Raw genomic sequence first — 23,954 nt, 5'->3', positions numbered from 1 at the left:
AATTTTATGGCACAAATACATTTTTGAGGATAAAATGACAATTGAAGTTTAGATAATACAGTCATACTTTTGTTTACACTTGTAATTCTTTTGTAAGAATCAAGACTGGCTTTACAGTTGTTGGGAAATGGAAAAAAGTTTTTAAAAATTTTTATTTTATAGTGCAGTATAGTTGATTTACAATATTGTGTTAGTTTTAGGTGTACAGCAAAGTGATTCAGTTATACACATACATGTATCTATTCTTTTTTAGATTCTTTTCCCATATGCGTTATTACAGAATATTGAGTAGAGTTTCCTGTGCTATACAGTAGGTTCTTCTTAGTTATCTATTTTATGTATAGTAGTCACACTAATCATTTTGTTTCTTTGTTTTTTTTTTTTTTTTGGCCATGCCGTGCGGCTTGCGGGATTTTAGTTCCCCGACCAGGGCTCGAACCCGGGTCTTTGGCAGTGAAAGCGTGGAATCCTAACCACTGGACTGCCAGGAAATTCCCCACACTAATAATTTTGATCAAAAATTTTAAAGCATTGAATTGAAAATTTCCCTTTGGTCACATCAGATAAATATTTTTGATCTCCTGCCTGGGCCCACTGCTAAACTAGGTGAGATGAGAAATAAAATGATTCTGAAGTGGATTTTTTAAAGTGTGGAATAAAAGGGTAATAATGTGCACTGTGCTGAAGTGCTAAATTGTGCAATTTGACCTCTCCGATTAGAATATGATAGTGCAGGTCAGTTACACAGTGATGGAGGAATAAGTGTGCGTCAGGGTTATCAGGGGCAGCTTGGTGCAGTAGAGGCATTTCCAGGGATTTTCAAAGAGTGTATACATTTTTCTAACGCAGTAGTTTTCAACCAAGGGCCTTTTGACTGTCCAGTGGCTGTTTGACAATGTCTGGAGACAGCTTTGGTTGTCACAACTAGGAGGGGTGCTACTGGCATCCAGTGGGTAGAGGCCAGGCATGCTGGTAAACATCCTGCAGTACACAGGACAGTCTCTTTTCCCCCAACAAAGAACTATCCTCCCAAATGTCACCAGTGCTAAGGGTGAGAAACCCTAGGTTAGGTGGAAGGAGAGAAAGTAGAAGTTCTAAGTAGGGAAGAAATGTGGATTTGGGAATAAATGTGATCCTGGATGACCTTGGGGCCAGTGGGGAGGCTTCCTGGTTATAAGGAAGGAGGTGGGGAAGATGGAGGGAAATGAGATTGGAAAGCAGATGGGCCATTAGGAGAGACTTCTGCATTTGTTATTCAAGGTAATTTTGGCTTCAGTTTTGGCAATATTATGGACTAGATATTCAAAAATATCATATGAAAAAACCCACCAGAATAGGATGAACAAATAAATTTAAAAAATCTTTTTAAAAGCAGGACTCAATTGACAAGAAATACTCAGGGTTCAAAACAAACAAAATAGCAAAAATACAAAGAGATTGGGGAGGCACTGAAGGAGACAGCTGCCCTGTGAGCATCTGCTGATAATTGGTAGTCAGGAGCTTTAGTTTAGTGAGCCACTTGGGGCTGTGCATCAATATAAGAGCTAAAGCCAGCCAGCCAACCAACCAACTAACCAACCAACCAACCAACCAACCAACCAAAAACACTCATCCCACAAAGGGACACTTTAAGAGCTAGCCTTGGTTCTGGGTGGAGGGAAAACAATTTTTCTCAGAAACTGTGATCACAGGCGAGCCTTCACTCGGGGCCAGAATTTGCAGCCCTTTTGTGGTCTGAAGAAAACGAAGCCAAGAATTTAGTTCAAAGTCCGCCTGGATTGTTAGCACCTCTAGGCACCTGGCAGAGGCCAATGCAAATCATCTTTAGAGGTACGCACTTTAGTCCCAACTTCAAAGGCTGCCTGTGAAGTTCCAAGGAAGACGAATTCACAGCCCCGAACCACAAAACACCCATAGTAAACTGCCATGAGTGAGAGTCAGCTAAAGTCACAAACAGCAGAGTCAGACGTGTGAAGTCTTCAGGTATGAGAATAATCAGACTGAGTTTAGTGAATTGAATAAATATAAAAAGGAATCCATAAGGAAGAAGAGATGAACTGAATAAATATGAAAAGGAATCAATAAGGAAAGAAGCAGATACGAAAAATAACCAAATATATATTCTAAGTTTGAAATAAAACAATTTAAAGTGAAAACATCAAATGTAGAGTAAGTAGAAAATTAGACAGAGCTGAAGAGAAAGAGTGAGCTGGAAGGCAGAGCTTTAAAAAAATCACTGAGAGGGCAGCTCAGACAGTTAAATATATGGAAAATATGGAAGTGAGGTTAAAGGACAAGGGGGCTAAATTAAGATGGTTATATCATAAATCTACTTAGAGTTCCAGAAAGAGAGAGGAGAGAGAATGAGGGAAAAACATGTCCGAAAAGGAATTGATGGAACATGTAGCTGATTGAATATGAGGGCAAAGGAGAGGGAGATTTACGATTCTGAGACTGGGAGACATTGCTGTTGGTAACAAACGGGGGTATTGCGAAGGGAAGCTCCTTTGGAGGACTGTGGAAAGTTCGGCTTTGAAACACTGAGTGTGAGGTGGTGAGCTAATTGAGATAGACGGATATAAAGCTTTAGAGATAAGGAAAGTCTTGAGGCAGAAACTTGGGAGACCATGGAAGAGATTCGGGTGGTCCTGAGGAAGGGCAATTCCTCCAAAGAAGTAACTATGAACTAATTTTAGAGACCATTATCCTAGAGTTTTGAGAGAGGGAAAGAGAAAGCCAGATAATCATGTTAACAGGGTAAGAAAGGCCGAGACAAGAGAGAGAAAAACAGTTAACAACAAAAAGCGTGAGTGCTTCTGAACCAAATGAGTGTTGAGACAATTCCTTTGAAGTGGATGTGGTGACGTCAGATTGGAGGGGTTCAGGGCGGAAGTGTGGAGGGCAGTTCAGAGGGTTGGCAGCGTGGAATTTTGGCTCTGGCACTAGTGATTAGCACCCAGGACCCTGTGTTCTGGCTCTTTGTGGTAGAGGGAAGTCTTTCACCTGGCTGAGCTCCGCGGACACGCTTCGTGATGTTCATACCGGAGTGCCAGCTTGTTTAAGGACGTGGTGCCATCTCGGGTGCCAGCTTGTTTAAGGACGTGGTGCCATCTCGGGTTAGGGCCTGAGAGCATGCTCCCTCTGGCTAGCTGCTGTGCCTGGGCCTGGACCCTGGTGACTTACCTGCTCTCCAGGGCCTGGGTGAGGCAAGGTGTATTGGAACAACAGTCTGAGGGGCACGCTGCCTGTCCTAATGCTCTGGGTGGTTGAAACCTTCTCTTGGGTGAATCTGCGGCGAGTTTCCTGTTTGGTGTTTATGACAGTGGGGAAGTGTAGTAGATAGAAAGAACATGGGCCCTGCCTCCAGTTTGAATCTCGGCTCAGCAACTCCGGCGCTGACTGGACCCTGGGCAGTTACCAGACTTCTGGGCCCCGGTGCCGCGGAGACCCAGCCATGCGGTGGGAACTGCTATGACCACCTCAGAGGAGTGAGAGGTGGGCAGAATCAAGGCAGAATACCTGCAACGGTTCTTGGCAATTAGGAGGCTCTTAAAAGCTGGCTGGTATGACTCCTAAAATCCCATAAGCTCTGCCAGCAGGGACAGTAATTAGATCAGTTGTACTCTCTGCACTTAAAGCCCAAGCAGTCATGGTATGGCTAAGAAAATAAAAATGTTGTTTACATATGTGTTTATGCACGTGTATAAGTACGTACACGTGTGTGTTGGTGTGTGTATGCCGTGTGAGGCAGTTTCTGTTTTTTCCCATTTTACAGTTGAGGACACTGTGTCTGAGAAGGTAACTTACATCGCAAGTCCCAGTTTTTCTCTGCAGCAGAGGCAGGATTCAGTTCAGCCTCGAGTCTCGGGTTTGAACTATGGGTCACAAGGCTCACAGGAGCTGTGGACTACGGTTTTGCTAACATGACCATGAATACTTTAAAGTATGATCAGAGGGCACGTTATACACAATAACCCCTTCAGTGGAGTCCTGAGAGATTACAGAGGTTGAACTGTGATCAGGAGAAAGAATTCCTGTGTATTCGCTCTCTCTCTCTCTGAAGGTTTTCATTTCATTGCATCATCAGGCTGAAAGAATCAAATCACCTTCCAGAAATTAGTTGACTAAATTGCTTGGAAAATAGCTTTAACAACAGCGGCTGGTTTCGAAATAGGTGCATCTCCTTCTTTGCAGACCTCTCTTTCGCCTTCCTCTGCACCGGGCGCCAGGTGATGGTCGGCGCTATTGGAGGGAGGTGGGCTTGGGGCCCGGGCTCCCGGCACGTCCCAAGGACGCGGGGCCTGAGCGTGCCTGTCTCAGCAGGCAGTCGCTTCCCTGATGAGCTGTGAGGTTGGTAAGAGCAGGGCTGTGTGATGGATTGGAGAGGGTTGCACTGTTCTTCAGACAAATGGCAAACATGTATTTTACAACCAGAAGATAAACATGGTAATAGCCACACAGAAAAGAGGAAAATAGCCTATTCATGAGAAATCATTTTTAAAAGCTTACAATAATACAAATAAATGCCTTTCTATTTTTCCCCTAGCATTTTTTATATCTCAGGAATAAAAAGGTTTGGCTTATCTCTGGGGACATAGTGTAATGGCGTGAAAATGATATCTTACATTTGTGCGGTGAGCTGAAGTTTCCAGAGCTCTCTGAGTGATGGTCAGCACATGTCTAACAGTCAGGGGAGCCAAAGGGTACACTCCCGGTGTCTTCACCCCATGGCCACACGCCCTATTCGCCTCTTGAGAACTTGCCTTTGTCAGTTACATTTGCAGTGAGCTGTGTAATATTTGCTCTGCCTTCTGTTTGCCGAGAGGATGGCCAGGACCTTGTGGATGAGAGTGCTTTTTAAAGTAAATGGTACCGATGATGATGATGATGATGATGATAGCAATAACAATATCATCACCATTGTATTTGTCATGTGGTTATTTTTTAAAATATATTTTTATTTATTTATTTATGTATTTACTTTTGGCTGCATTGGGTCTTCACTGCTGTGCGGGCTTTCTCTAGTTGCAGCAAGAGGGGGCTACTCTTTGTTGTGGTGCGCGGGCTTCTCATTGCGGTGGCTTCTCTTGTTGCGGAGCATGGGCTCTAGGTGTGCGGGCTTCAGTAGTTGTGTCACGCAGGCTCAGTAGTTGTGGCTCACGGGCTTAGTTGCTCCGCGGCATGTGGGATCTTCCTGGACCAGGGATTGAACCCGTGTCCCCTGCATTGGCAGGTGGATTCTTAACCACTGTGCCTCCAGAGAAGTCCTACCATGTGACTCTTTATGAAAAAGTTTGATGACCTCGGTCTATAGGAGGCGAAGAAAATGTTTGGATTTCATAGATAGGGAAAAAGTTCAGAGAGGTTTATTCACTTGTTCAGGCTCTTACAACTGAAAAGTGATGATTCCTGAATTCAAATTTAGCCATCTAGTGTAGTGGTTCTTAAGATGTGTGTGTCTGTGTGTGTGTGTGTGTGTGTGTGCATTTGTTCACTCATATGTGTCTTCCTGTGGTCCATTCAGGCAGAGCAAAAAGAAAATTCATTTTCCCATCTGCGCTACCAACTCCTATTTTCCAGTGGTGACAAACTAAACAATAAATCTGCCCCCTCCAAAGCAAACACTGGGTGTTAGTAGTGAACTATCCCCCTAGAAGCTTATTTTTGGGGATTATGTGTATGTCCACTACAGCAATCAGAGCATGGATGATTCTAACTTGAATCATGGTATATATATGACTTAAAACCCATTTATTGGAAAAATACAGGCAAAATATGATTGATCGCATCATTGCTCTTGGCTTCATCCAATGACCCTCAGTAAACAAAATTGATAATGATGAAGTCATTACATATATATTTACAGTGTATAAATTATCAGAATCAAGAATGACAGCAATTCCAACCATCCCAGGTCACAGTGTTGCTGATGGTGCAGCAGCCTCAAGAAGCATCCTTCTTCCAGTTTGGGAGAACTCCAAGCCTCCGCCGGTGTGAGAGCCCAGCAGAGACTCTGCAGTGTTGCTAAGGGTTGCTTGGCAATAGACATCTGGGTGGAGAACTGAATTAGCATCTTTGGAAAACTTAGTTTGGTGGTTCTTCATAACTCATGTGGTCGATTACTAGTTACAGCCCTCTGCCATACACTGGGATACGAACAACTATGGAGTGGCACATCGTTGTCTTTTATAGCATTGCCTTTCTGCATCTCTCACCAGGAAGGGCTTCCTTAACATCAGTGGGATGTGGGTGGCACTCCACTCTGCCTCCTCTTCCTGGCTCATGTTCATGGAGGCTTTCCAGGGGCCCGGCGGGGTTGAATCCTAGCAGCATTATTTACTTTACAGATGAGCAGACAGAGGCGGAGGGAGGGTAAATACTTGCCCACAGTCATGCATCTGTTAAGGAGCAGTGCCAGGATTCGAACCCAGGGCTCCTCTCAGGAGCCTGTGCTTTACGCACCTGGAATCCTGGAATCCCAGCATCCACAGGACTCGGGGGGTCTTTGAGCCGCTGTCCTTGTAACCAGAATTGTGCCTGTGGGGATATCTGTGGACTTGATTTTTTTAATCCGTGCAAATAGGGTCATAGCTTCCATCAGATTCTCAAAGGGATACATAACCATCAAAAGGTAAGAAGCACTATGTCAGGAGTATTTTCCCTTAAGTTTATGGAGCAAAAGAGACCAAAACTAAACAAGGAATGGTTTCAAGGATGGTGTCTCTCTAGACAGTCCAAATGACACAAGAACACTCTTTGAGGGAGGCAAAAGAATATGTAGGGGGAGATCCAGACTTTGCCCAACCAGTGATCCCGCCTTTAAATAAAAAGGAATTTAAAAATATGATAGCAAACCTTAAGCAGTAGAATTTGGGACTGGCTCCATTTTTCTCTTTGTTTAGCACTTCCAACTGAGATGAAATTCTGAACCATTATTTTCACACCCTTTTCTGGGCTTCCTATTTCTCCATATTGTCATTTCATTGTGAATTTTATAGTTCTTCAGGTTTTGGTTTTTTTTTTTCTCAAAAGAAAATAGGGGCTTCCTGGGTGGCGCAGTGGTTGAGAATCTGCCTGCCAATGCAGGGGACACGGGTTCGAGCCCTGGTCTGGGAAGATCCCACATGCCGCGGAGCAACTGGGCCCGTGAGCCACAACTACTGAGCCTGCGCGTCTGGAGCCTGTGCTCCGCAACAAGAGAGGCCACGACAGTGAGAGGCCCGCGCACCGCGATGAAGAGTGGCCCCCCCTTGCCACAACTAGAGAAAGCCCTCGCACAGAAACCAAGACCCAACACGGCCAAATAAATTAAAAAAGAAAATAAAAAAAAATTTTTCCCGCATATAATACAAATCCCTGCTACTCTGTGGCAGTGAATTGTTATCCTTTTAAAAAGTGAAAAAGTCTTTATAGAGATGGAAAGGCCCATAGACATCATTTGATTCCAGACTCCATTAAAAAAATTAATTTTCGATTTACACACAGTAAAAGCTACTCTTTGTGGTAAACAATTCTATGCTTTTTGACAAATGCATAGAGTTGTGTATCCAGCACCACAATCACGAGACAGAGCAGTCCCAGTGCCCCCCAGATTTCCTCATGCTTCCCCTTTTAGTCACCCTCTGTCCCTACATGAACTCCTGGCAACTCCAGATCTGTTCTCCGTGCCTCCAGTTTTGCCTTTTCCAGAAGGTCATATAAATGGAATCATGAAGTCTGTAGCCTTTTGAGATTGGCTGATTCCGCTCAACATTATGCCTCTGTGATCCATCCAGGTTGTCGCGTGCAACAGTGGTTTGTTCCTTTTTATCGTTGTGTAGTGTTCCGCTGTATGGATGTCCAAGAGTTGAAGGACATTTTGGTTGTTTCTATAGCTTCTTGGGGATCATGAGTAAAACACCTATAAACATTTGTGTGCAGGTTTTTGAGTTATATGGTAAGTATATTTTCTAAAGTGTTTTTGTACCCTTCTGCATTTTGTATACAGGCTGTGTATGAGAATTCTAGTTGCTTCATAGTCTTTCCACCGTTTGGCATTGTCATTTAAAAAAAGTATTAGCCATTCTAATAGATGCATAGTGGTATCTTGCTGTGGTTTTAATTTGCATTTCCCTGACAGCTAATGGTGTTGAGCATCCTTTCAGGTGCTAATTTGTTTTCTTTCTTACTGTCGAGTTGTGAGAGTTCTTTTTACATTCTGGATCCAAGTTCTTTGTGATTTCTGTGGTTTACAAATATTTTCTCCCAGTCTCTATGGCTTGTCTTTTCATCTCTTAATGACACTACTCCCATCTTAAATGAGAAGAAGCTGACACATCGACAGACAGCTTTTGTTGGCTCTGCCATAAACTGACTGCATGTGACTTGGGATAAACCATTTAATTTATTCTGTGTTTTGTTTCCTGTTCTGTAGGACCGGAGTCAGGGATGAGAATATTCCTGAGATTCTTTGTAGCCAGAACAGTCAATGATTCTAAGACCGGCCCAAGTTCACATAGTTAATTAGTAGCAGAGTTGGGCTTGGACTTGGGCTGCCTCCCACTTTCTGCTGCCTTTGATTGCAATAGAATTCTTTTCACTTTTAAAAATCTAACATTTTATTAGGTAGTACATTTACAGGATTAAAAATTCAAGAAGTATAAAAGGGTATACTGTGAAGGAAATCTCCCTGTCACTCTTGAACAAACAACGCAGGTTATTATTTCTTGTGTTCCTTTCTGGAGCTTTAAAAAATACGTACAAACACATTTTTATATGTGTTATGTTTGTGTCTGTGTTTTCTTTCTCTCCATTTTAAAGTGAATTATTGGCACTACAGCTTTCTTTTTTTTCACTTCTGATAGAAATGCAAATTAAAACCACACAGAGATATATTTTTTTCAGTTATATGTGTGAGGCTAAGGATATTTTCAAGGGACTAAAAAGCATTTGTCTTGTCTTTTCTGTGAATTCTCTGTTCATATAGTTCCCCTGTTTTTTTCTTTTCTATTGTGTTGCTGACAGTGTATCTATGAGTTATTTATTAGAGAAATTAACTTTGTGATATATTACAGTTTCCCCCAAGTTTGTTATCTGTCTTTGAGTCTGCTTATTGTAGTTTTGCCCTGAGGAGTTCTGACTTTTACGTGGTTGAATTCATCCTTATTTTTGTTACTTCCGGCATTTGATCACAGTGGGAAAGGGCTTCTCCGCTCTAGTGCTGAAAGAAGAATTATCCTGTGGTTTCTTTGGTTTATTAGTTCATTCTACATTTTATATATGCTTAAATATTTGATCTGTTTGGAGTTATCCTGGCATAAACTGTGAGGCGTAGATCCAAATATACGACTCCAGAAGGCAGCGCATTTGTCTCAACACTATTAAATAATCCATCTTTTCCCTTCTGATTGTAGTTGCCACCTATAACATATACTGTATTTCCAGAATTTTTTTATTGTGGTAAGAACACTTAACATGAGATCTACCCTCAAATGTTTAAGTGCACATTGCAGTATTGTTAACTGTGGTCACAAGGTTGGACAACAGCTCTCTAGAACTGATCTCGTATAACTGAAATTTTGTACTCGTTGACAGCACTCAATTTCCGTATTTTGGGGGTTCTATTTCTGAATTCTCTACTGTATTCCATTGATTTTTTCCTATTTATGTTAAATTTAATATGTAACATAAATAAGTTTTAGCATGCTGTAAGGCTAGTCTTCATTACTATTTTAGTTTCTTCAGACTTTTTTCAACATTTTATTTAAAAAAATTTCAAGCATATGGAACTGTTGAAAGAATTTTACAGTGAATATCCGTTTGCCCACCACATAGATTCTACCATTAACATTTTACTAACCTTGCTTTAACACACATCTGTCCTCTATACACCGGATCCATCTTCCTTTTTTCTGATGCATATCCAAGTAAATTAGAGATAGTAGTACACTTTCCCCTAAATAGTTTAGCATGCATTATCATTAACTAGAGTTTAGTATATGTTTATAGTATTTTTTTATTTTGAACTAAAACTTACACACAATGAAATGCACAAATCTTAGGTGGATATTCACCGGGTTTTGACAGAGGCATGTGCTTGTGTAACTCAAACTCTTATCAAATACAGAACAATACCACCACCCCAGAAAACTCCCTTATGCCTCTTGCCAGCCAATCCTGATACACTCCCCCAGAGGCTACTGCTGTTCTGACTGCACACAGTATGCATGCTTTTGTGGAAGGCTTCTTTTACTAAGCATAATGTTTTTGAGACTTAACCACGTAGTCGCATGTATCTGTAGTTTGTTTCTTTTTACTGATGAGTGATATTCCATGTATAAATGTACCACATTTGGTTTATTTTTTCTCCTACGAAGGAACAGCTGGGCTCTTTGTAGTTTTTTGCTATTATGAATAAAGCCGCTATGAAGGTTCTGGCACAGTTTATTTTGTGGCCCATGTGTTTTCTAAAAGAGGGGAGGGGGAGAATACAAATGAGTGAAACGGCTGAGTCCTGGGATGGGTTTTTAGCTTTTTAAGAAACCCCCAGTCTGGGGCTTCCCTCGTGGCGCAGTGGTTGAGAATCTGCCTGCCAATGCAGGGGACACGGGTTCGAGCCCTGGTCTGGGGAGATCCCACATGCCACGGAGCAACTGGGCCCGTGAGCCACAATTACTGAGCCTGCGCGTCTGGAGCCTGTGCTCCGCAACAAGAGAGGCCGCGATAGTGAGAGGCCCGCGCACCGCGATGAAGAGTGGCCCCCGCTCGCCACAACTAGAGAAAGCCCTCACACAGAAACGAAAACCCAACACAGCCAAAAATAAATAAACAAATTTATTAAAAAAAAGAAACCCCCGGTCTTTCTCCAAGGCGGCTGCACCATTTTACACTCCCACCAGAATGTATGAGAGTTCCAGTTGCCCTCATTCCTCAACGTCATTTGATATTGTCAGTCTTTCTAATTTTCCTCATACTGGGTGGGTGTATGGTGGTGTCACATTGTGGTTTTCTTTTGCATTTTACTGATGACTAAGTGATGAGTTTGAACATTTTTACATGTGCTTATTGTCTATTTGAATATCTTTCCTTTATGAATTGTCTGTTAAAATCCTTGCCTTTTTTTTTTAATTGAGTGTTTTTCGTTTTATAATTGAATTACTTTAGATTTCTGTTGGCTATATTTACTTATCTATGGTTTCCTATGAAATTTAGGACCAGCCTACCTAATTCCTAAAACAAATCCTTTGGGTTTTATTTTAAATAGATTTAGGGACAGTCATGTTATGATGTTGATTCTTCATACTCTGTAACTTGGAATGCCTTTCATGTATTTACATTTTCGTCTCCCTCACACCAGAAGAACTTAAAAGTTATCTTCCTGGTACTTCCCTGGTGGCGCAGTGGTTAAGAATCCACCTGCCAATGCAGGGGACATGGGTTCGATCCCTGGTCCGGGAAGATCCCACATGCCGTGGAGCAACTCAGCCCATGTGCCACAACTACTGAGCCCACGTGACACAACTACTGAAGCCCACGCACCTAGAGTCCATGCTCTGCAACAAGAGAAGGCACCGCAATGAGAAGCCCGTGCACCGCAACGAAGAGTAACCCCAGCTTGATGCAACTAGAGAAAGCCTGAGTGTAACAACGAAGACCCAACACAACCAAAAAATTTAAAAAAATAAAATAATAAAAAAAGGGCTGTAGTAACAGTTTCCTTTAAAAAAAAAATTACCTTCCTAAAGTCTTACATGTTTCTTATTTCTAAGCATTTTATCTTTATTATTGGTATTTTAAATGGTTCCTTGCCTTCAGTTTTATGTTCTAGTTTGCATTGTTTACATATAAGAAAGCTATTCAACTCGAGACATACTAAAAAATTTGATGTTTACCTGAAATTCAAAAAAAGAAAGCTATTGATTTCTGGACATATATATGTTTTATTTCTGGATGTTTTCTGTGGGAAAGAAGCAGTACAATGTGCGGGGATAGCTGGCCTTTTTCCTTAACCCAGGGTTTTACATATGAATTTATTTATCCTTTACTTCTCAGCCAATGAAAATGGCCGATTAAAACATTTTCTTTAACAATTCAAATTTCTCTTTTTCCCACTGCCATAGAGATATAACAATGCTTTCAAATATAACATGTGCACGTGATTCTTCATTTAATTCTACTTTTTTGTGCTTCTGGAAGTTGATTTGGTATAGGACGCTCCTGCTGCCAGCTGGTTCACCCTTACTTCTCTTCGTGCAAACAGATCATCCATGTTCTGTGCCTCGGGTTGTGCCCCTTGTGTTTGAGAAGCGTGTTTTTGCTGGTTCCTTGGCAAATCTCTAGCTGCTGCATCATCCCTGTGGTTTTGTTTGCTTCTGTCTTTTCCTCAACATACCCTGATCAATCTCCCGTTGCGCTGGCGGTCATTTTGATACTTTGAGGTCTGGGGTTCAACTTTCTTCTTGTTTTACTAAAAACAAATTTTTCAAATACTTGTTTTTCTTCTCCTTTATGCTTTTTGTATTTCCATGAAGAAAATGGTGGAAATACTGAACTTCCATTCTGTTTTCATACTAAGTCTTTGGGCTCTAGATTGTATTTTTCACGTACCTTGCCTCTCAGTTTGGACTTCCACGTTTCAGAAGCTCAGTCGCCACGTGTGGTTAGTGACTGCATTATTGGACAGTTGTAGAAATTACATCTGTTAACTCTCTTTAGGACGGGGTTTCTCATTCTTGGCACTGCTGACGTCATGGGCTGGACGGTTTTGTTGTCGTGCGGCGGGAGGGGGGGCCGTCCTGTGCACTGTAGGACGGGGTTTCTCATTCTTGGCACTGCTGACGTCATGGGCTGGGCGGTTTTGTTGTCGTGCGGTGGGAGGGGGCGCCGTCCTGTCCACTGTAGGACGGGGTTTCTCATTCTTGGCACTGCTGACGTCATGGGCTGGGCGGTTTTGTTGTCGTGCGGCGGGAGGGGGGGCCGTCGTGTGCACTGTAGGACGGGGTTTCTCGTTCTTGGCACTGCTGTCATGGGCTGGACGGTTTTGCTGTCGTGCGGCGGGAGGGGGGGCCGTCCTGTCCACTGTAGGACGGGGTTTCTCGTTCTTGGCACTGTTGACGTCATGGGCTGGACGGTTTTGTTGTCGTGCGGCGGGAGGGGGGCCGTCCTGTGCACTGTAGGACGGGATTTCTCGTCCTTGGCACTGTTGACGTCATGGGCTGGGCGGTTTTGTTGTCGTGCGGCGGGAGGGGGCGCCGTCCTGTGCACTGTAGGACGGGGTTTCTCATTCTTGGCACTGTTGACGTCATGGGCTGGACGGTTTTGTTGTCGTGGGGCGGGAGGGGGGCCGTCCTGTGCACTGTAGGACGGGGTTTCTCGTCCTTGGCACTGTTGGCGTCATGGGCTGGACGGTTTTGTTGTCGTGCGGCGGGAGGGGGGGCCGTCCTGTGCACTGTAGGACGGGGTTTCTCGTTCTTGGCACTGCTGACGTCATGGGCTGGGCGGTTTTGTTGTCGTGCGGCGGGAGGGGGGGCCGTCCTGTGCACTGTAGGACGGGGTTTCTCGTTCTTGGCACTGCTGACGTCATGGGCTGGGCGGTTTTGTTGTCGTGCGGCGGGAGGGGGGGCCGTCCTGTGCACTGTAGGACGGGGTTTCTCGTTCTTGGCACTGCTGACGTCATGGGCTGGGCGGTTTTGTTGTCGTGCGGCGGGAGGGGGGGCCGTCCTGTGCACTGTAGGACGGGGTTTCTCGTTCTTGGCACTGCTGACGTCATGGGCTGGACGGTTTTGTTGTCGTGCGGCGGGAGGGGGGGCCGTCCTGTGCACTGTAGGACGGGGTTTCTCGTTCTTGGCACTGCTGACGTCATGGGCTGGGCGGTTTTGTTGTCGTGCGGCGGGAGGGGGGGCCGTCCTGTGCACTGTAGGACGGGGTTTCTCGTCCTTGGCACTGTTGACGTCATGGGCTGTGCGGTTTTGTTGTCGTGCGGCGGGAGGGTGCGCCGTCCTGTGCACTGTAGGACGGGGTTTCTCATTCTTGGCACTGTTGGCGTCATGGGCTGGGCGGTTTTGTTGTCGTGCGGCGGGAGGGGGGGCCGTCCTGTGCACTGTAGGACGGGGTTTCTCATTCTTGGCACTGCTGACGTCATGGGCTGGACGGTTTTGTTGTCTGCGGCGGGAGGGGGGGCCGTCCTGTGCACTGTAGGACGGGGTTTCTCGTTCTTGGCACTGCTGACGTCATGGGCTGGGCGGTTTTGTTGTCGTGCGGCGGGAGGGGGGGCCGTCCTGTCCACTGTAGGACGGGGTTTCTCGTTCTTGGCACTGTTGACGTCATGGGCTGGACGGTTTTGTTGTCGTGCGGCGGGAGGGGGGCCGTCCTGTGCACTGTAGGACGGGATTTCTCGTCCTTGGCACTGTTGACGTCATGGGCTGGGCGGTTTTGTTGTCGTGCGGCGGGAGGGGGCGCCGTCCTGTGCACTGTAGGACGGGGTTTCTCATTCTTGGCACTGTTGACGTCATGGGCTGGACGGTTTTGTTGTCGTGCGGCGGGAGGGGGGCCGTCCTGTGCACTGTAGGACGGGGTTTCTCGTCCTTGGCACTGTTGGCGTCATGGGCTGGACGGTTTTGTTGTCGTGCGGCGGGAGGGGGGGCCGTCCTGTGCACTGTAGGACGGGGTTTCTCGTTCTTGGCACTGCTGACGTCATGGGCTGGGCGGTTTTGTTGTCGTGCGGCGGGAGGGGGGGCCGTCCTGTGCACTGTAGGACGGGGTTTCTCGTTCTTGGCACTGCTGACGTCATGGGCTGGGCGGTTTTGTTGTCGTGCGGCGGGAGGGGGGGCCGTCCTGTGCACTGTAGGACGGGGTTTCTCGTTCTTGGCACTGCTGACGTCATGGGCTGGGCGGTTTTGTTGTCGTGCGGCGGGAGGGGGGGCCGTCCTGTGCACTGTAGGACGGGGTTTCTCGTTCTTGGCACTGCTGACGTCATGGGCTGGGCGGTTTTGTTGTCGTGCGGCGGGAGGGGGGGCCGTCCTGTGCACTGTAGGACGGGGTTTCTCGTTCTTGGCACTGCTGACGTCATGGGCTGGACGGTTTTGTTGTCGTGCGGCGGGAGGGGGGGCCGTCCTGTGCACTGTAGGACGGGGTTTCTCGTCCTTGGCACTGCTGACGTCATGGGCTGGGCGGTTTTGTTGTCGTGCGGCGGGAGGGGGGGCCGTCCTGTGCACTGTAGGACGGGGTTTCTCGTCCTTGGCACTGTTGACGTCATGGGCTGTGCGGTTTTGTTGTCGTGCGGCGGGAGGGTGCGCCGTCCTGTGCACTGTAGGACGGGGTTTCTCATTCTTGGCACTGCTGACGTCATGGGCTGGACGGTTTTGTTGTCTGCGGCGGGAGGGGGGGCCGTCCTGTCCACTGTAGGACGGGGTTTCTCGTTCTTGGCACTGCTGACGTCATGGGCTGGACGGTTTTGTTGTCGTGCGGCGGGAGGGGCTGCCGTCCTGTGCACTGTAGGACGGGGTTTCTCGTTCTTGGCACTGCTGACGTCATGGGCTGGGCGGTTTTGTTGTAGTGCGGCGGGAGGGGGGGCCGTCCTGTGCACTGTAGGACGGGGTTTCTCATTCTTGGCACTGCTGACGTCATGGGCTGGGCGGTTTTGTTGTCGTGCGGCGGGAGGGGGGGGCCGTCCTGTGCACTGTAGGACGGGGTTTCTCATTCTTGGCACTGTTGACGTCATGGGCTGGGCGGTTTTGTTGTCGTGCGGCGGGAGGGGTGGCCGTCCTGTGCACTGTAGGATGGGGTTTCTCGTTCTTGGCACTGTTGACGTCATGGACTGGGCGGTTTTGTTGTCGTGCGGCGGGAGGGGGAACCGTCCTGTGCACTGTAGGATGTTGAGCAGCATCCCGGGCCTGTACCCGCTCGACGACAGTGTCACCGCCCTTCTAGGGTCCAGCAACCAAAAATGTCTTGCACACATCGTCCGATGAGACCATGACTGTGAGAAGTAGTCACAGACACCCTCATGCGTTATTTTTAGTTGTGCTTATTAAAAGTCATTGACGACTTCTCCCAGCCTCTGGAAGTTTCCTAAAGAGCTAAGAGAGTATAGGGAGATGTTGTAATAGGCATTCCGTTCCATCTATTTTCATGTCTCCGTGCTCCGAAGAAGCCATTTGGTAGCAATGAATTAGTTATTGATTGGAGGGCACACTGGATTGTTGAAATCCTCTTAGCAGCCCCTTTCAAAGTGTTCTGGACCATCGTGTTGTAAGCCTAAGTAAATACTTCAGAGACTGTGCTGCTGAATGCTCTTTCTGAGAATCACTGTCACTGTGAATGTAATGTTCATGGAACTTATTGCAATGCATTGGGAAAATGGAGACATTCTGTTGGAGAGGAACAGGATCAGTGGTTTAGTTTTGACGAATAGGTTTATGATGAAGTGCTTATTTTCAGCGATGATGTTAAATAGACAAGTCCTTCAGATGTCATCTAGAAGCCCATCAATCTGTGTGAGAAGCCCAGATTTTTTCAAAGACCCCGTGAAAGACAAATGTAGACTGTATTTAGATTAGCAGGCAGCCATGGATTTGCTGCAAGCAATTATTTTTTAGGAACGAGGGACCTTAGGGACCTCTTGTTCTAGAGGTTTTGGTAGGGATGAGCTGGAGAAAGAGGTAAGTTACTAGCTTGAATAAAAGCAAGAGTTCCAATTTGGAGTGGTCAGTGTCCCCATGTAATGAGAATATTTTTTAAATGTCACGAATGTATCCTGACTGACAGAGAGTTCAAACTACAACTTTTAGTTTATTTTCGGTCCAAATAGTTCATTTTTTTGTGCTGTGACAATTCTGATGAACATCAGGTTATCTCCAGATGAATGGGGCACATTGCTCAGATTGAGTCCAAGCTCATGTGTGTGATTTGAATTTATAGCTCTCCATAAGCAGAGTTTTAAATTATTTTTATTTCTAATGATAATAAGAAAAAATGGGGAAAGAGAAAATGTCAGTAGGTAGGATATGTTTATGTAGTGTAGTCAGGTCAGTGTTCATGTTTCACAAAGGATGAATACTTATATCCAGATTATTCATCCAACAAACGTTTTTTTGAGTATTTGCTGTATACCAGACACTAATCTAAGGCTGGAGGCACAAAGGTTAGTAAGAAGGATGCAGTCTGTATTCACAGAGATTATTGTGTGATAAGAGAGAGAAATGAGCAATGTTTAAAACATTCAGTAGGTACCATGGGGGAAGAATAGGGCACAGTGGGATGTATGGGAGAATCTGGGGTTGGCAACTGTCTTAGATTCTCGAATCTAGAGATGCTTCTAGAATGTAATAGTCTGAAAGAATGAGCAGGAGTTAGTCTGGCAAGTGATAGAGATGGATTTATGTCATAAGAGGGGCAGAAGGTGTGGGAGGTTATTCTAGGCAGAGGAATGGCATGTGCAAAGGCCCAGAGGTTAGAGAAAGTCTGATATTTTGGGAAAATCAAAGTTCACTTCCATACTTCACAAGTGGAAAAACGCTGGGAGCTAGTTTGTGTGTTGTGAGGGTGTTATAGTTTAGCTTATTTTCCAGATATATTCACTCTCTTGCTTTTGTTGGGGGAACATACTTGCCCATGCTATTGGTGTTGGGCTTGGCCACGTGACTTGCTTTAGCTAGTGGGATATTAGTGGACGTGATGTAGTTAGGCTTGAAAGAACAAGCTTGAGTTAGCTGACTCCTGGATTTGTGAACATGCCCAGCCAAAATCAGCAGAGCCACCTACCTGAATCCAACCTAGGTCAACCAACCCTTAGCCAACCCACAGACCTGTGAGCTAATAAACACTTATTATTGTATGCTGCTGAAATTTTGTAGGTGCTTGTTGTACAGCAGGAGCTAACTGATACACTAGAATACCAGAACACTGATCTGTAATTCAACCAATCCCTGTACAGATAACATGTTTAATACCATCTATATGTTGCTTGAATTGATTGTAGAATGAATAATGCGTTGACAAAAGGGAAAAATGAGTATTTTAATGCAATATGATAACAAGGTTATAATTTGAGTGACCACAAATAATGCTGTTCGAATTCAAAATAAGACCTTTATTCATTTGTGCGTTCATTCAACAATGTTTATAAACAATGTTTATTGATAAAAAGTGCAATGTATCCAACACTGTTTGGAACTAGGAAGACAGTCCTCGTAAAGATTATAGTGGAGGATCCAGAGGTTTCTAGAGAGAGTTTCGTAGAGATTAAAGAAAAGTTCTCTACATGAAAACTCAGTGGATTGGACTCCCCACTCTGGCCTCTTGCTTACTCCCCGACCATGTGCTCCCACCCACAGTTGACTTTTAGGAAAGGCCAGATGTGCTTACTTCTTCACAGGTTGGGACCAGAAAAAAATATGAAGGGAGAGATTTCAGGTGCCCCCCAAATTAAATCCTCAGGTATCTCAGGTATCCTGAGACTCTAGAAGCAATTTCCAATGGAAGTGTGAAAATTCCTTTCTGGGAGATATTTAGGCAAGGGTGTGAAAAAATCTTGGGGAGAAGTTTTAAGTTCAGTCATTCCACAAAGGGTTGGAGAGCAGAGCCAAACAACTCCATGGTCCCAAGACTCTCTTGCTGATCTGTGTGAAATGACTATCTATGGGCAGAATTTTGGTTTCCATTTTTAGTTCAGCTGGCTCTAAATTTGATGTTGTTAACGCATTGTTTAATGTGTATTCCATTGTGGCAGCTTGTCTGCTCTCAGAAATAAGCTAAAATAATCAATTCCTAAAAATATCCTGCAAGCCCAGTTGCTTTTGGCGTGTTGGACGCAGGCAGGCTTTCCTATGGAAGGTTTAGCGAGCTGGGTATCCTGCAAGCCCAGTTGCTTTTGGCCTGTTGGACGCAGGCAGGCTTTCCTATGGAAGGTTTAGCGAGCTGGGTATCCTGCAAGCCCAGTTGCCTTTGGCGTGTTGGACGCAGGCAGGCTTTCCTATGGAAGGTTTAGCGAGCTGGGTATCCTGCAAGCCCAGTTGCCTTTGGCGTGTTGGACGCAGGCAGGCTTTCCTATGGAAGGTTTAGCGAGCTGGGTATCCTGCAAGCCCAGTTGCTTTTGGCGTGTTGGACGCAGGCAGGCTTTCCTATGGAAGGTTTAGCGAGCTGGGTATTTTTGTAGACCTGTTCTCGGTTGTAATCATCACCACACTGACAACCATCTGTGTCAATCTGTTTATTCGTTCCCATTTTATTCAAGGGAAATGAAAATAAATGGGCAGAACCGACTCTCTTGTTCCAGGAGAGTAGAAGAGAAATGTAATAGAGGCATAGATCTTAGAGACGGAGTCATGACATAATGTGCAAGTCATTCTTTTATTTATGAAGCCAAAAAGGGTCTGCATTCACAATACGGGCCAGAGGAAACGTTAAGGAATCTGCTCAAAAGAAAATTCTTAATTGTTAGCACCACCAACGGTGGGACAAAATGCCTTGGACACAGCTTTACTTCTGCCATTGCTGCCGAATTTTGCATTTCTGCCAAAAAGAGGAAAAAAAAAAAAAAGCATAACCTGAATCGAATCAGGAGAAAGCATCAGGCCAGCCCAAACTGAGAGCATTCTACAAAACAACTGGCCTGTACTTTTGGAAAATGCCAATGCCATTCAAGACAGAGAAAATAGACATGAAAACTAAACGCAATATGGATAAGTGGAGAAGTTTTCCCTAAAAAATGTGACTGGGAAAGTTGGTGAAATCTGAAGGTGACAGTAATAATGTATCAGTATTAAATTTCTTCAGTTTAATAATCCTGTTGTTCTTAGGACATATACTCTGAAGTATTTAGGGTTAAAGTGTATGATGTCAGCAATTCACTTGCAAATGAATGGTTCGGGAAACACATAGATAATAAGCAAATGGAGTGAAATATTTTCAGTTAGTGCATTTACTGAGGGTACGTGGAATGCTTTCTAGGCTTCTTGTGATTCTTCTATAAATTTTAAACTCTTTCAGAATAAAAAGTTAAGAATTTTTTAGCAAAAATTCTTTATGTTTCAAAAGGTTATGGCAGAATAAATTACTAAAAAATCCTTTAGCCCACAGTCTGATGTGTAAGCAGCATGAACTTTAATTCTGCTGGTATGAATTCGTTGGTAAAAATGATCTTAAAAACTAAGTTTCTTAACCTAATAAAGAATTGTTTAACTGTAGCTAATTGTTCAAAGGGATCCACACTTAAGAAATAGTTTGTTTAGGGGCTTCCCTGGTGGCGCAGTGGTTGAGAATCTGCCTGCCAATGCAGGGGACACGGGTTCGAGCCCTGGTCTGGGAGGATCCCACATGCCACGGAGCAACTAGGCCCGTGAGCCACAATTACTGAGCCTGCGCGTCTGGAGCCTGTGCTCCGCAACAAGAGAGGCCGCAATAATGAAAGGCCCGCGCACCGCGATGAAGAGTGGCCCCCACTTGCCGCAACTAGAGAAAGCCCTCGCACAGAAACGAAGACCCAACACAGCCATAAATAAATAAATAAATAAATAAAAATTGTATAACTTAAAAAAAAAAAAGAAATTGTTTAAATTTATCCCATGACAATACTGATTTTAAATTAAAAAATCAAACAATTAAAATAATTAATAGCCTAATATTAATTTTCTAAAAATCAATTGCATGTTCAACCAAAAGGAATAAGCTTAGTGGTGGATTGGTCAATGTCTAGGTAGTTTTTTTGACTAAAATAATTAACTATTAGCCAATTTAGTAATCTCTAAGTTAGTAAATGTGACTGAATTTTATGTGCATTTAAGTCATGACTGGAAGCATTATTTCTTAGAAAGAAATTAAATGTATCTTTGTAGGTAGAAGAGAACTTTATGATCTTTAAAACACATCCACAAATAATTTCTATTTTGTCTTTATTCTTTAAAAAACATTTAAACTGACTGTATTGGGAAGGAAAATACGGAAGGAGCAAACAATGTAGAGGTCTGCCTACTTGAGTGGGCCCATTCTTTTACAAAATAGAGATAAATAAAACCTTTCTTGTCATTCTTGACGGCAGAAAGTCTCAAAGGTGAATGTTTTGTTGACCTCCAAGGAACGCCGATGCTGATCCTCAGAGAGAAGAACCAGCACGAGTTGTTGAATTATTGAAACGTCTCTGGATAGTTGGTAGTAACCGGGGCTCCCAGCTCTCAAGTGCCGCCCCCCGCCCCGCTCCCGTAGTCCTGGCCTCTTCTTTGGGTACCTCAGACTCCGTAAAACCCAACCACTGAGGAGTCAGAGTCGGGCATAGCCGGGAACCTCCAAGACCTAACTTGCATTTGACCTCATGGGATGGTACCCCTGTTAGATATCTTGAATATGATGCGTCTCTTACCTCAGGAAATTGAGCGAGATGAGAAATTCAGCTTTCAGACAGGAAGAATCAAATTAAGGATTTAGTGTAAATCTTTGAACAGCATAGGTCTCCAAAGTGACTTTTCTCCTTTGAACCAGCGTGGAGGATGGCTTCGTGCCAGCCAGCGGAAGCAGACTCTTTGTGGGTTTAGATGGCAGGAGACCAAGTCTCCCCTTAGGTGCAGCTGGGGCTAATGTTCACACTGAGAAAGGGAAAAGCAGCCGCTCGCAGCTGGGAGCCAGTCTGGCATTGGCAGCCAGGTCTTGCTTTGCTGTGGCTGAACAGAAACAATTTCACAGAATTACCAACGTGAGACAAGCCCAATCTAAAACCACGATGGTCAAGGAAACACCAGGACCTCTCCACGATCAAGGCGGAACGTGGACAAAAACACAAACATTCTCCAAGCCACAAAATGATTAAACATCCCACTTTCCTCGTTAATATGAACGACTGCTACTTTACTAATTACAGCTTCAGTCTTACTTCCTGCCTTCTAGAAGACTTGATCAAGATGCCCAGTGATAAAATTACCTCTGCTTTCTTACAGCATCCAGTTCAAAGCAAAGCCCTACTTTCCTTCCTCAATTCACCTAATACAAGCCCATCTTCTGTAATAACACCTCAGTGAGATGCCCAGGAGTCCCAAAGATGTGGTCCTCTGGTTGCAGTGAATCAATAAACCACTATAATTATCTGCAGTTGTTTTCCTGTCCGGTCTTTGACTGAAAGACATTGATATTATCATGATTCTGTAACGCTCAAGAATACTTTCTTAGAGAACTTTGGGGGAAATAAAATAAAAAGGTCACTTTTCAATCACCACGTGATGGAGTGATTCTTAAAGCAGTGTCCTCTGGCCACTGAGAGTTTGAAAAAACAAAGGTCACTGGCCACTGGCTTGTAATTGTGACTTGGGTGGCATAGAGGATATGGGGATTTCTGACCTTTCTAGGTTTATATTTCAGGTAGTTGTAGGAAAGTAAAGGATTTATGGATTCTCTCCCTACCTCTTTATTATTTCCATTATTTTAGACAATAAATAATTGTAAAAATTAGATATCTAAGAAACAAGTTTTGATTTTTTATGAATGTTATAAAAATAAGTGTCAAACATAGTTAAAAAGTAGTAATTACTTGGTGACATTCCGCTAGGTGCTCCGTTTGCAAACAAATAAATCATCTTTGTGCTATTAACGAAAGTATAGACATACTAAGAAAACACATATTAGAAATAACATTTGAAGTTTATCATTAAGGAGAATAAATCAGAAGTTAGTTGACATGGAAACACTGTAATAAAAATGCAAACAAGAGAATCTGAGGAATTAGGAGGACGCTTTGAAATGATAATTGTATAATGCCCTGAACTAGTCGTTAATGCTGAGCATTTTGGAGCAACTGCTTGTGTTAAAAATATTCTGTTTACTCTAGTTATTTGAAAAATAATAAAGCTGCAGTTGATGAGTTTAATTTTTTTAACTTTTATTGAAGTATAGTTGATTTACAATGTGTTAAATTTCTGCTCTATAGCAAAGTGATTCAGTTATACATACATATATACATTCTTTTCCATATTCTTTTCCATTATGGTTTATCACAGGCTATTGAACGTAGTTCCCTGTGCTCTATAGTAGGACCTTGTTGTTGATCCATTCTATACATAATAGTTTGCATCTGCTAGTCCCAAACTAGCACAGACCACAAGTCTGTTCTCTATAGTTGATGACATTTTAGCATGGAAAGCAACCTAAGAATGCCTTATTGTTGCATGGAGACTGTAAACTGAGGCATGGAGAAGTCTGAATAGAGGAGATACCTGATTCTGATTTATTGATCGTTCCACCTTGCCAGCGTGCAAAAGTGTTAGTGAAAGATGTATGTCACTGATTCACATGGACCTTTTCCTCAATTGGTTCACTGTGTCTAAACTTATGATGTATTATTGGTTTTGACTTCATGAGGAGATCGTCTAGCACAGGTTTTCTCAACCTTGGCACTGCTGACGTTTTGGGCTGGATCGTTCTTTGTTGGGGAAGGTGCTGTCCTGTGTGTTGTAGGATGTTTCATAGTGTCCCTGGTCTCTACCCTCCGGATGACAGTAGCACTCCTCCCACGCCTCACCCAGCTGTGACAACCAAGATCGCCTTCAGACTTTGCCAGACGTCCCCTGGAGGAGTGGGGGGAATTAGCCCCAAGCTGGCCTAGGGTATCCCTACATCAAACAACTCAGTGCGGTGATGCTCCCTAGGACTTCCGGGCCCCTGAAGGCTCGCAGAAGAAGGGAAGGTCCTCCCTGGTGGGGTGTTGGTTGGGTCTTCGTTGCTTTACTTTAGATTTGTTCTTGTAAAGGAGTCTTCCCTGGTCTCATCCTTCTCAACGTTTCTTTCCATTTTGGAGGCAAGCGTGGAAGACCCAACTGTCAGATTTGTCGGTAACACAAAGGTGGGAAGGGTGACACCTACACAGGGCAGCAGAATCAGGACTCAGACAGCTCCCTGAGGCAGCTGGGTGTCATCGTTAGGAGAATATGGTCTACGCAAACTGCTGTATATACGATGGATAAACAACTAGGTCCTACTATAGAGCACAGGGACCTATA

General features: G+C 44.3%; 1 long non-coding RNA gene across 1 annotated transcript in view; it reads left to right on the top strand.

Moving 5' to 3' along the window:
- The first annotated feature begins 7,039 nt into the window (after positions 1-7,039).
- The window catches only part of LOC309652477, a 221,423-nt gene continuing 204,508 nt past the window's right edge, over positions 7,040-23,954 (top strand). The window contains exon 1 of the long non-coding RNA XR_014258741.1: positions 7,040-7,202. This is a non-coding gene — a long non-coding RNA (uncharacterized lncRNA). The remainder of the gene's footprint in view (positions 7,203-23,954) is intronic.

This window comes from Balaenoptera physalus, assembly GCF_965194825.1.
Source record: "Balaenoptera physalus genome assembly, chromosome: X".
In the NCBI taxonomy this organism is placed as follows: domain Eukaryota; kingdom Metazoa; phylum Chordata; class Mammalia; order Artiodactyla; family Balaenopteridae; genus Balaenoptera; species Balaenoptera physalus.
This window is presented reverse-complemented; position numbering and strand designations above follow the sequence as displayed.